Source organism: Atractosteus spatula, chromosome 9 (assembly GCF_055471065.1).
Source record: "Atractosteus spatula isolate fAtrSpa1 chromosome 9, fAtrSpa1.hap1, whole genome shotgun sequence".
NCBI lineage: Eukaryota > Metazoa > Chordata > Actinopteri > Semionotiformes > Lepisosteidae > Atractosteus > Atractosteus spatula.
Window position 1 is genome coordinate 40,058,523 of NC_142714.1, and position 14,459 is coordinate 40,072,981.

At 35.2% G+C, this 14,459-nt stretch overlaps 1 pseudogene; it reads right to left on the minus strand.

Annotated features, from left to right (window-relative positions):
- Positions 1-13,180: 13,180 nt before the first annotated feature.
- Positions 13,181-14,247, minus strand: LOC148828564 (zinc finger protein 862-like; annotated as a pseudogene).
- Between the last annotated feature and the right edge of the window lie 212 nt (positions 14,248-14,459).

A 14,459-nucleotide genomic window follows, 5' to 3' on the forward strand; every position in this document is an offset into this window, starting at 1 on the left:
CATTGACTACTGTTTTACATCCTGAACAATAACATGTGTGTACTTTATGTATTTCTCTTCTACTGTATTTAACAAGACATGTAGACCAATGTGATGTCTAAAAGGCTTGGGCATTGTGCATTGCTACACTCTTGTTACTCAGTTACTTGTTACTCTTGTTACTTTATCCTTCTTCATGCAGAAACAGTTCTGTGGTCATCAGTGATGCCTTACATGTTTCGTTTTAACCATTAATAAGCACATCTGGCTTATGGTAGTTGATACCATACACCTCTTACTTATAACAAAGCACATTGTGTTATTTTTTGCAATTTTTTTTAGATTTCCCTCAAAAACACTTACCACTCACACACTTAATACAAGTATCTCAATAAAACAGAAACTAATAATTTTGATCCATCAAAATAAGATTTTTAAATGAATCTAAAGTTTATTTAAAGTGTATTGACAATTTCTGTATTTTTCTTTTTTTCTGTGTAACAAGATGCATTTGCAAAGGACGTAATATCAAGATATGGTAGTTGTAACTGGTATTCAAATAGAATAATTTGGAATCTGTTTTTTAAGAAAAAGCTAGAGATATTTTATTTCAGAATTATAATATCTATTTAAGAAATGTGAGAGACAAAACAGGCTATTTTTTCAGGTGCAGTGGCTCACAATGTTTCAATTTATGAAAGAAAAACTCTAGAAAGTGAAAGTGACAAGCTTAAAAATATTGCAAATATCTCTCTAACACAGTGAGTGATGTCAGATAGCCCTCAGCTTCCAGCACACCACCCTACTGTAAATCTGGTGCACTGAATGCAAACTCACATCCTGATAGGGATTCTACTGCTGTAAAAAGTGTAACAGATCACCAGGATATTGACCACCAAAAGATACAGGATTTTATCAGGTTACTCTAAACAAGATAATATGTTAAAATATGGCTAACAGATATAAGCTGAAATGAGTTTTATTTTTTTGTTTATTTGGTTTCTGATTGGAGTTTAGAAATGAAGGCAACAATGAAGTCCTACACACATCACAGTTGCTCAGGTTACAAAGGCTTCCCACTCAGCTGTGTAAATGATTTATGCATCTCTATCTCCTTATGTTCATGTGTATGCATCTGTTCTGGGGGGTGGTAGTGTTAGGAATAAGGTCAGTACTTGTAACTTTTGCTTTATTATTTCCAAAATTATACTCAAGTTTTGCAATAATTCTTACAGACACATTAGCTCTATGGTATTTAAACAGTAAAGGTCCTGATGTTTGTTTTCTGTGACATAGACTATACTCTAGTTTACCAGTAGGACACATACAATGTTCAGATATTTGCTTTTTCTAGGATACTGACAAACAGCCCAAGTAAAAAATGAAACAATTCTAATACTTCACACAAGTAAGTTCAGCTCCTACGCATCAATTTCAGTATTTTCCTCCCCTAGTCCTGAATTAATTGTACTCAGTCCAATGGCGGGACCTGTGGTGTCATTCTTTGAAAGCTTGTGGTTTCATCCATTTTGTTAGGTCAAAGCTGATTTCATCTGTTGTTTCAAAATGACCAGCACCTGCCATGAATAATAAGAAGGTTAACCTTAATTTGAGTGCCCTGCCAAGGCACAGACAGTCAAAGACAAGATATTGAAAATACATTTTCCTTCCACATATCAGATTGCTTCCACCCCTAAGCTGTGGTGTCAAGTAAAGAAAGGCATCGCTGCATTCTGAGTGTACTTTGCCAAATCAAATCAGATATGAAATGAAGGTTGAAACTGAATGCCCCAGAGTTCACACACATCAATATTCACTTGCAGAAAGCCCTGTACAGGTGACAGCTGATTGGCATGAGAAGTGTTCCACACAGACTGAATTTCTGCTTAGCATTGCAATTATTCTTTTCTGCTGAAGTTATAAGGTTTATTTCAGCTAACCTTAAAAGTAAAATGAAAAAAAATCCATTTTAAATTAGAACCAATATTATATCCTGGATATTTAAAATCCTATATATAATAAATGCATGAGTATTGATACAGATAAAGGATTCTCTGCTGCAAATTCAAATAATTTTTTGAAAGCAAGGAAATCCAAACTTGTATGCAAGGAAATTCCAGAGACACATCAAAGAGTCAGATATCCTGCATATACTGTATACAAACTTATACTTTGTAGTTATAAAATAAAGCTTAAACTTTATACAGGAAACTCAGATAAAATGAAAATACCCAGTGTTTGGACCCCAGGAAAGATAAAACACCATGTACCTAGGTTGTGTATGAATGATTATTTTTTACAAGGAAACAATTGTATTATGTGGAGCATACTTTTTATTCTTTTTATTCTTTTTACAACACTTCTTTACTTATCATTTGGGAGAAAAGACAATTGTGGCATCCCCTCATTTCCTGCTAAGCTCCAAAGTGAGAAGGGCAAATTTAATTACTACTTAATTACAGGTACCATTTTATATTGATATCGTGTTGATATTCTGGTGGAGTGAAAAGGGGAAAAAAATGAGGTCATGAGAAAGCTTCACATTTTCAGGAAAACAAGATGGTAAAATACTACTTTTGTTTGGCTGAACTACTCTGGATATTAAGTGCATTGATGTTTGTGTCTGTGTATTTGCCCTGCTATGTACTGGCATCCCAGGGTGTATCCTGCCTAGTGCCCATTTGCTGGGAGAGGCTCTGGCTCCCCTGCAGCCCTGAATTGGGTAAAGCAGTTAGAAAATGGATGGATGGATAAATAAATACTGTATAGCAGATCCAGACATGTCATGTCACAAGATAAGGGTGGTTCGATTTTATCCATTCAAAATTGTGCATGCAACTGTCTTTTTCATTTTTCACATCCTTACAAGTTTATAAACTTGTCAGTTAAAGTACGTATACTACAGCTAATATTCATGATGCCTTCTCTAGGGGCAGTTCAGAGCAAATGTGTTTATAAATCTGCTGGTTGTCTGGGCTCATACCCAGCTCCAGGAGAATCACACTACCATTCTTCAAATCATGAGATGAATGTACCTGTAATTTTCAGCAGCTAGAGAGTGACCTACACTCTCTCTTGCAGCAGCTGAGGTCTAAGAGACAGCACCCTTAATTACTCACCCCTTTCCATTTTAAAAATAAGGGCACTGAGCTATCAACTTACAATTACAAAAATAGTCACAGTGTGAAAAATTACAGGCACATTAATTTAAACAGCCATAACAACACATCTGATTTTAAATACCGTATTTTCAGCACTTGTGCTACTTACTCTCTAAATGAATTTTGTTAATAAACCTTCCTGAATTTAATACCTTACTAAACCAACAGAAGAAAAACTGAGAGACTTGAACTGCTTTGAGAATGTGGTGAGAAAAGGGTGTTATGGAGAAAAATAAATATATGATTTTCCAGGTTTAGCTTCTCCAATATTTGATGAACACATGAAGTAATTAATCATTTATACAAATTGCTACCTAAAACTCTATAGCAGAGAGTTTAGTTAAGGTAAAATCTGTAACTATTAGAGAAACATCTAATAGTGGACCATGTCTACATCAGAAGACTGGTTTTACCTTAACATCTTAGCTGTCTTCACACTTTTTTTTACATGGTTTGCTGGTATTTTAATTATTAAAGAGGGATTCGCATATTATATATTTATACATTTTTGAGAAATTTACATTTGTGTAAATCATAATCATTACACAAAGAATGATTATGATTTAGAGCAGCTAAAAGATTTGACTGTCATTATCTCTCCCAGTCTTCAGTTAAGAACTTCCATATATTGTGTGTCCAATCTCAGAAAATAAGGAGGATTGGTTCTGAGAATTTTAGGAAGGGAGATTAGACATCAATATGCTGATACTGTACCTTTTAAAAAAACATCCCCAATAGGGGAATTAAGCTGAATAGCGATAATAATTTTTATAATCTGTTTTTATTTATTATTCATGTTTTTGATGCAGGTAAAACAGCATTGAAAATCCAAGACTATTTATAGCAGTTTCCTTAGTTCAGAATAAAAGCTGAAAACTGAGTAAAAACTATGACTGAGTTACCCTTAAACTCCAGGGACCTGAGCAGTTGTTTTCGACAGGATGTGGAGGAAAGTGTACTGCAATATGGACAGCTAAGGGAGATTAAGCATCTAATGCTATCAGTCAGATATGAATGAGAAACATCTCGAGGTTGTGTTTTATAGAGAGAATGCAAGATGACAAGGCTTTCACGTTAATCCTTTAGGCCAGCTGCTCTTCCTCGTTTTCAAGAGTGATCTTGACAGTACTTACAGTATACTAATTCCTGGCCACACATTTTACTCTTTTTAAGAAAAGATAATTAGTCATTGTGTTACAGTTGGTTTCTAATTGTTTTCACCTAATTTGGCAGTGTAGTTTAGCTAGAGTTAGTGTCTTTAATTTATTAACTATGGGTATAATGTAATCTTCTTTTTAATTGTACATTACAGACCTTTATACAGTGCTGTTATTCATTCTGTTAAAACATGAAATTGAAGCTTTTTTAGTATAGCCTGTTTCGCATATTAACTGCACTGTGTTCTGAAATTTGATTTAATAGTAGATATTCCTAAAGGATTTTTTTCATTCCTGGTATTAGTTTCTTTATGAACATTTGGTTGAGATTGGTTTCTTTAAAAGGCAGTTCAAACATTTTATATAACCATTGCCATGTGATTTCTGACATTAAGTACTGTAGGTCATGATACAAAATATTCCTGAGCCATGATGGGTTTCGTTAGGTGTTTCAGTAATGAGCCCTGTCTTATGGTCACTTAAAAGGTTGGCTGAAAAAATGTTGACAATAATCAGATTAAGAAGTCAATATCTAAACAGAATTTCTTAAATAATATACAATGCTCTACTGTATGTGCAGTAAGTGGTTCCTGACAATAACCTGTCATATTAAGGTACAGTAGGTGATATTATGTGGGTTAATTTTGTATTACAGTTGCATCAAGAAAGAATAATTTTATATTAATTCGACTGAAAGACCCTGGGATTTTCTTTTCTTCCACAACCAAGCACACTCTTGGGTTAATAGAGTCCTAGAAGTACAAATATCAAGAAAGGGATGCAGGTGTAATAAAGCTGTCTAGCCTTTCTTATGTTCATATGATTGGAAATTGCCAAAGGTCACTAATTTAAGGAACAGTCTCAATGGTCAATATAATTGCTCTACAGTACATTGATTGATACACCTATAGGTAATGTAGGTTTCCTTGGTAAATTATATAAAATTCTTTTGAAAAAGGTGCTAATTCTATAGAATCTGGTAAACAATCATTTCTAAGAAACTGTCCTTCTGCCAGGGCTGTTAAATAGAAGATCCGTTTCTATTAAGCAATTAAATTATTTCAATAATACAGTATGTTCAGAATAATGCCTGAAAACATATATGGCTACTCTGTGGTACTTTTCTTCACACTTGTCATCTGAATGGCAAATTGTCAGGAATTAAATTGTTACACATACCGTATGCCAAAAAAGTAAATATATGCACCATGGATGGGCTCACATTTTAGCCAAAAAAAACATTTTTTGTTCGAACAACATCCAAAACATTGCAAATGTTTATTAGCATTCAGATAAATAAATGAGTGATGATTTTGACATTGAGAGCAATACACTGAACAGGAGAAACTGTGCAGTATGTTGTACTGCCTCTGCATTTGAACGTGTAGTAAAATAGTTTTGAAATGAGCACGTCAGCCTGAGTGTTTTCATTTTTGTCAGTGTTCTTACATATAGTATGTGTAAGGGGTTACATGTCAATGTCAATTATTGCTAATGTATACCAGCAGAAGGTGATGGGTACTACCTGTCAGTCACATGTAAATTCATTTCTTTCATTTGATATATTCAGGGGGTATTTGTACTAAAGTGATCCAATCACATGGATTTGATTGTGTTGCACTGTATTGAACACCGTGCTTATATTTGGATTAAATCTTGATCCAGCTTGTGGGTAGGATGACACTTTGATCGTGTGTTTTCAAAATGATGGTGCTGCAGTTAAGCAAGTATCTTAATTTGTTATGGAAATTAGTCATACAGAAGGTTTAGAATGTTCTTAACAGTTTCTGGAAACAATAAATAGAGACCCAGTGTTAAATACAAGACAGAGTGTTAAATATCAAGAGAGATCTGCAATGAATTTGGCTTGCATCAAGGAATTGACTCTTTTAATGCATGTGTGTTTTTAGAAAAAAAGGTAATATACATTAAATGTTCTAAGAATCTTTTTGATCAATTCATCATTAATAATTGACTCTGATACACTTGAGTGACTGTTTTTATCATCACTAAGTTTTATCGGTATTGAGACAGATTATAGGGGACAGACGATGAGGTCATTTAACCTGTTGGATGTTAAGTCTTTTGAAATTCAAAAAAAGAAGAATATAGAAATTAATCAACATGCTCCACTTATTAAGAGAACAATGCCTTCATGTCATCATTTGTAGGCTGCGCTAAGTCAGCATTTTGATCCTCAATGTCTGGGGTGTTCACAGACAGCAATGTGTAATCTTACAAGATGTTACAGCCTGTCTAACACACACTGACTGTCAAAGGCCGCGATTTGGGAAATTCCTCAATCATGAGACATTGCATTTGGTACATCACCGTGATTGCGTTCTCACAATCATATATAACAATGATCTAAATACAGTAATTGTGTTTTTACAGGCCACACAAGCACACAAGATTAAGTGGTATGAACCACACGTCAGGTGAACTCAGCAGCATTGGAGCTAAGTCCTGTGTGGTGCAAATGTGCAGAACTGTATGTCAATTGCAATCAATGGAAGGATCCAACTGAGAAGTCTAGGTGAGAGTGTCTAGTCACTACAAAACAAAGCTCCACATGTTAGGGTTGATGGCAAACATACTGCATGGTGATTCCTGGTAAGATGACCATCAAACAGTATTGTTACATTGGCTTTACCTTCATGACTGTTGAGGGAATTAACTAAAAGTTTTTACTAAAAGTTTGTATTATACTGTATCTTGTTAACTATGTATCTTTATACTTATATTTTACTAAATCTGTTTCAAGATACAGTATCTGGTCTCAAAAGATAACATAGCCACATGATATCTTTACGCACAGCTGACATAGTTCTCAGAGAAATGACCGAGTGACCTCTCCTGTAACAAATGATCTATTCAGCAGAAGGGGCTGCTTGTCACGCAAACTGGCAATAAAGAATGGTCAGCTTTTTAGGATGACCATATATAGCCATAAGGCAAACAGAGAGTCATGTGGGAGTATCTTGTATTGTTTGTTTCACTTTATAAAAGAGCACTTTAAACATTGTTTTTTAAGTCTTGTGTCACGCAAGACTTCCATATGCATATGAAATAAAGACGACTTTCGTCACACAAACTCTCAGCTGATGGCCTTTTTTCCGGCACAACACTGTTAAAGAAGATTACACCTTTGTAGTTCTGCCACGTTCCAATTAATACGATGGGATGACAAACATAAAGGGGTGATGTACTTAATATTTCAGTATTTGGGGTCAACTGAGGCCAAGTAAGATCAAGTCTGGGTAAACCCCCTTCAGTTGAGTGGAATGAACCAGAGAGGCAACTGCCACAGTGAACATGAATTTGGGGCATGGATGCCAGAAAAGAAGCTTGCAAATGGATCTACAGGTGAATATTTATGCATAAGAGAGAGATAGTGTAAGATAGTAATGTGACCTCCAAAATGTCTGTTTAAAAACAGTTTATACAATTAAGTAAGCTTTGTGTACACGACTGTAAGTAGGACAGAATAGTAATGTTACAGAAAAATATTTTAAATAATAATTATTATTATTTCTGTTAAAAGAAGGCATATCATTCCCTAGACTTTCTCAAGAGGTATTTTTATCTTCTTCAAGCAAGAGCTCTTCAATAATGGCTCCAATACATCTGTTAGTTGTATGCTCCAGCACTCAAGTATTTACTGTAGCTCAGGTTTAGTCTGATGGTGAAGCACAAAGTGCCTTCATGAACTCATTTGCACATGGTGCTGTTTTCACTTGAGCTGTTCACCTGAATGCCTTCTATATCACACAACAGTGCCTCACAGTTGTTTGGAAAATAGCCGCCTTTCATGTTCATGAAATTTAGGACGCCACCACCTACTTTGTATGCAGACACTTTCAGGATTGTTTTTTTAAGGCTTTCAGCCTGATTTATGAGGGCTTATCAGCACTTGCATTATGCATTTTTTCCATAAATGCCTTGAAACTCCCTCCTGCAGCTGATCAGAATTTCACAGCAATTCAGCACAGTAAAAGAAGTTTTCATAATGTGTTACATATAATAGAGTGCATTTTTATAGAAACAATATGACAAAAAGCATTAGCACAACAGACATCAAAACACCCAAAATACTGTTGTTTAAATATTTTTAATAGAGCTTAGGCCTAAGACATTATTGAATGAGTTTTATTACCTACTTAAGAGTCGTGACTTCAGACTCAATACATAGGACACACACGGGATAAACTACTAGACCAGTAAATCAGGAAGTCACAGGAGAACAAGTTTATTCACAGCATTAGAAACTGCACCAGGGGAGGATAGCACAGCATTCAAATAAGGTCAGATCAAAGGTTAGTAGAGTATGCCAGCAACAGTATTAAACAATGCTAAAAGTGTTCCACATGTACTAGAAACATTTTAGCACTTAATGCTGTGCTTACTGTTTTTTTGGTTTTGTTGTTGTTTTGTGCTACTGTTATACGCTACTTTTGCATCTTGACCAGATGCGATTGTAACTCACTTTAAATAACAGCATCTGCCAAATTCATGAATGTAAAATGTACTGTAGAATTAGTTGTAATTTTGCACTGGAGCATTGGATAGAAGTGTTCAGAGGCACCTTTCTGTTACTAATAAAGTTCACGTAGTTACAAGGTGACATTTGACATTTCTTTTGTTAAGGACTATGGGTCAGGGGGCCAAAATTAATTCATGAGCAAGAGATATTTTTTGTTCATTACTCACAATTGCCTTAAATTGCTTATAAGGAAGCATTCTGGATACAGTAGGCGAACTGAGGTTTGCATGGTTAACATTAACATTAACAAAAAAACCCTGTTCTTAAATGCTTATGCCTCAATACTAGAAGTATAGGCAGACAACACAAGACGTCAATTACATTAACAGGCAAATATGATTTATTAGGAATAACTAAAACATTACTATGGGAGTATGAGAGGGTTGAATATAAAATTAATAAGTACAAAAACAGATGATACAGTATATCAAAAATAATCCACAAATATTCCTGTTTTACAGAACAGAAGCAAGCGAATACCATTTAGGAACTTCAGGGGTTAAGCTAGAATATAGAAAATCTAAAGGCTTAACAACAGGTATATACTATAGTACACCTAATGCATACATGGATGAAAGTAGCTTATTGTATAATGAGATCAGGAAGGGATGGGGAATGCAAGAAGTTGTTATGGTCAATGATGGCTAATGATTAACCCAAATTGTATCTTTCATTGAGGGTACTATTACTGACTGAATCTATTCAAACATCCAAGATAACATTTGATCAATTCCTGTATTATAAAATTAATAAATATCCATTGCTTCCTGACTAAGGGAGATGTAGTCTAACAAAATAGTTACAAAGAAACCCCTCACTTGAATTTCTATTTTAAAAAAATAAAGGAACAAATTTGTGTAACATTTCTGTGACTATTGTTTAAATTAAATAAACAACTTTAATCCACCCCTGCCCACACCCCAGTGTGATGCAGTGAGTATTTACAGTAGAATCCCCAAAACCAAAAGCCACTTAGTGCGTGAATGAATGCTTGATTTAAATCCGGACCTAAGTTACAGTATCATTATTATGATAATAGAATGCAAGCAGCATAAATTACATACTGTACACAGTATGACTTGAAAAAGGCTAAGGGCAAAAAAAAGAGTTAAGAACTTTCCTGACTATTGACAACAGTTCAAATAAAAACTTGTAGATTTTGAATGAAACCAAAGACCTACTTGGATTGAGTGTTGTGAAGAACATTTCACAAAGGGCAAAGAGAGGATGTATGTGCTCTGACAGACATTCACTAGCTTTTGCAACAAACGAAAAAAAAATTGCCACCTCTATGTTTGTGGCAAGAAGAAAAATGCTAAATTAATTTGCCTTCTTTAGGTTTCGTGTCACAAAATGACACCTGTCTCAGCAAACAGTGATAATTCTTCCTTTCTAAAATCACCCAGATTCCACCAATTGCAGGAAACATTAAAACATTACCAAAGAACAGTGAAAAATGGCTAAAAATAATATTTTTCACTGAAAGCTTTATTTTAAATAAATCTTACAGATGTTATTAGATAATGTAGGATTGGTGGTACAGTAGCTCACTATTAAGGACCACTTAAGAGTGAACAAAAAAACATATATACTCAACAGAAAAAACAATGGTATTAATAGCGTCAATTTAATTTGCAAACTACATGCTGTAAAGTGTAGTAAACATGACTGCTTTAAGTGGACGGTTCTGTACTCCTCATTTTTAAATACAAGGTCTTTTATTCAAAAGATGTATGCAATTAATTTCATATTCTGTTTTGTAAGCGGGAATATACAGTAGGGTGTAAAATGTCATTGTTTACCATCTGCTAACATAAAGAACACAAAGTAGCTGCTTTATCAATGTGGAATTCCAAACAGTTTTCATTTTTGGCATTGAAATCTCGGCAATGAATATGTAAAATAACACAGTAAATGCAACGGAAAACCATACATTCAGTGAAACTGTGTCTTCTTTTCATATTACTCTTCTAAAGCTTTCAGATAAAACAGTTGTATTGGAAGCAGTTCACATGCTAGAATCAAAGAAATATTATGCATTATGCAGAAGGAGTGTCAATATATTCTTAGATATTTTTATTAAGTTATAACACTACATTTAATGCAGATTACATAGTCGTCTAGATGTGTCAAGCTATTTGTTTATCAAAATATGCGGTATAACACAAGGATATCATTCACACCCTTGTGAAGAAAAAGACTCTACAGCCAAAACGTTGTGTTTTCTTTCCTCTTTTCAGTATGAAATAAACCTATTACTTTTTCCTTTACAGCCTACGCATGCTGATGCAACTACCCACCTGAACTACCAAATCTACAGTGTATTCTATGTCATAAGCATACCTAACCTCCAGAGCTCCAATCCTCTGTGGTTTTTAACATGGTGTTTCCCTAAGGCTAAATTTTCTCAGATCCATCCATCCAACTATTTTCTAACTGTCTTATCCAAAACGATTTTACTGTATCTGAATTCTGAAGTCCTATGCTCCCTCAAATTTTTTTTTTCCTGCTGAGCGGATGACTTAATAACCTGAGCGGCGTAAAAAAGCTGTAGTGCAGGATGCACAGAGCTTCAAACGGTCCCGTGTGAGAACTCGGTGATCGACCGAAAAGACCAAAGGCAAGGCCCAAGGGGCATAATGACATGTATTGCTGTTGCTGATTTTGTGAAAGTTTGCAATAGTTTGCCAGCTAAACTAAAGGAAGTACCTACAATATGTACTTTGTAGTTTTAAGAGATGTTTTCAAGTACTACCTGTTGAGTTGACCGATAATTTATTGCAAAATTGGTATTTAACGACTCCCATGAAGGCCTATTTGTGTTGCCACATTATCTGAATTTTTGATTGATTGTTTGCTGTTCAGTAATGTCATTAATTATGCTTGAACTGCACCTCCCGAATGATAAAAAAAACTTTTATGAAGTTCTTGAAGATTCCATTAACAACGGTCAAATGTTTATTTTCCGATATTTTGTTTGATGTTTTTTCAACAGTTGATTGATGTGAATTGCAATAAACCACTTACTTATATACAGTACTTAGTATTTTGCATGCTGATGCAAACAGTTTTACCATGGACTTTTTTTATTCACAACATTGCAACTATAATGCAAATCATGAATTGCATATCTTTAACTTTGACAGTCAAGTTCAACAGTTCACTAATCACTATAAAAAAATAGCAAGTCAGTATGTCACTGAAAATGATAGAAGTCTTCAGTTCTATCCTACCAACTTAAGTTTAAATCTAACTCGTGCTGTACAGTTATCATTTCTGGCGTTTGTCTTTCAATGACAACCATCACATGAACACCTTGTTGAGATTAATATTCTGTCCATTGTTTTGGTAGGATTTAATTCTTATGAGCATGTCTAAATGTAACTCTTCCAGCCGGTTTCAAGACTTTGTTTTTATAATGTTCATCAAACTAAATTCACATTCGCAATCTGCCCTTGATGCAAGAAAGATGGTGCTGATATCCAGAAGTAGTGCTAAGTCACTGAATCGTTCGTCATTCAATGCAAATTGAACCACGTCATCGAAAGTCCTCATCAAACCACATTTCATTTTTTCTGCTATCACAAACCTGAAGTCACGGTATTGATTCATAGCTTTCTTATAAACCTCATCAGAATATTTAAAGAACGCCGCGTATCTGGAAACCAGTGCCACAAGTTCTTCGTGGCCAAAGTCAAAATCTGACGTGTTGATTAAGTCTGACATCACGAAGATTCACCATTCCATCAGCTCGTTTTCAGGGAAACAAGCTTCTAGATGCATACACAGGTATTCAGTGAATCTTAGTATGGAACTCATGTTGATATCCTTGTCGTTGGCGATCATCTTACCAACTTCTTCGTTCCAATGCACATTTTCACTAAGGTACTGGGCACGAAGCTTACTGATCTTTGCTCTTACAAAATGAAATGCCTCGATGGCTGTAAGATTACTTCTCTGCAGCAGCTTACATAAGTTAGCCTGTTCAACAACAACTTTTTTAAACACAAGCAAAGCAGTTCAAAACTGCGGATCCATTAATTTCTTCAAGTATTATTTATTGACTGGATCATTATGCAGATGTACTTGCTCCTTGCAGTCTCTCTCATCCTAGCGTTAATTCTGCATCAGCCGGGTCTGCTTGTCGACACGCCCGTCTCCATTTGGTGGTTTGAACCAAATCGTTGCGCTGACGTTGCCATTAAATGCGACTGAGAATACTCCAACCAGCACGTCGCTCTGTCTGCCGTCAAAGTACTTCCTCCTTGCAGTTTTTGACTTAAACTGGGTTGTTTCTCATCAATGATTGTAAAGCAAAGTGTCTTGAGAGTCCTCTTACTTCATTTAAAGTAAACTAATTCACTGAACTCCGCTTTCCTTACAGATGATCTGCTAAACAATGTATAAACTGTTCTAAGAAATGCTTCAATGTCTGCCATTAAAGATATGTGTTTGCAAGCATCTTCTATACCTAAATCTCCAAGATGAGCTATGCAGTGCTGCTCTAGCAGATGTGGAATGCTATGACAAAGCACTGCAGCAACGCCATTGTTCTTCCCTAACATAACTGTAGTAAACATAGTCATTTTCTGCATGCTTAACGAGTTGTCCTTGTAAAACTTCTCTATTGCTTATGCTATTGAACTATTGTCACACAAAGTTAAATTTACAGTTCCAGCAAACACTGTCTTGTAAACAATGTCATCATGAGGCCAAAATATTGCATATAAGATAAGCATTTTTGTTGCTGATATGTCGGTGCTCTAGTCTACCGCGAACATATGGCAATTAGCGCTGCGCAGTTCACTCATGATATCATTCTTAACTACGTCATTAATGCATTCTACAAACTCAAATGCATACAGTAGTTCTTGCTGCGCCAACTTTCAGGGATTGACGTATGCTTTGACATGTGGTTATGTACTGTATATCATGCGCTGCAAGCATAGAATCATTCATATGTATAGCCAAGAGTAAAATCAAAATTTTTACTTGGTCAGCTTTTGCACTCTTATGCTATCCTACTTCTTGTCTCATTTCTCGATCACCGGTACTTTCTGTGAGCATTTGCAGCAGACTTCCTGACTGTTGGTACTGAAGCTTCGCCACAGATTCAATGTGTGCCTTTTGCTTGAAGAATCATTTAAGATAATCAAGCTTCCAATCTTTCCATCTTTTCCCAGTACAGCAATCGCCTACTGCATTAGCTTTCAGACAGATTTCGCAAACAACATCGTCATGACTGTTCCAATATGTAAAAGTATCACTCAGCTTCACCTTCTACTCTGACAGAATTTGGTAGTTCCACGTTTACGAGTTCATTCAGCCATTCGGTTTTAAATCGTGTGCTACACTTTTTCTTCGCAGGCACTGTCGTTGACTGTTCGCTTAACTGATGTTTAGACATAACGGTGATTAACAAAAGGAAATAAAATTTAAATAAGATGAATGTAATACGGTTCAAACATTATACAATTATCTCTCTATGTAACACCTCACAATGAAGCTACATGTTATAAACAGGAAATAACGAACTAACTTATGACAAAGACAGTAAATAAGTAAGACTAGAGCCACAAGCAAAGATAATTTTACAGGGCATTACACCCATTGCCCTTG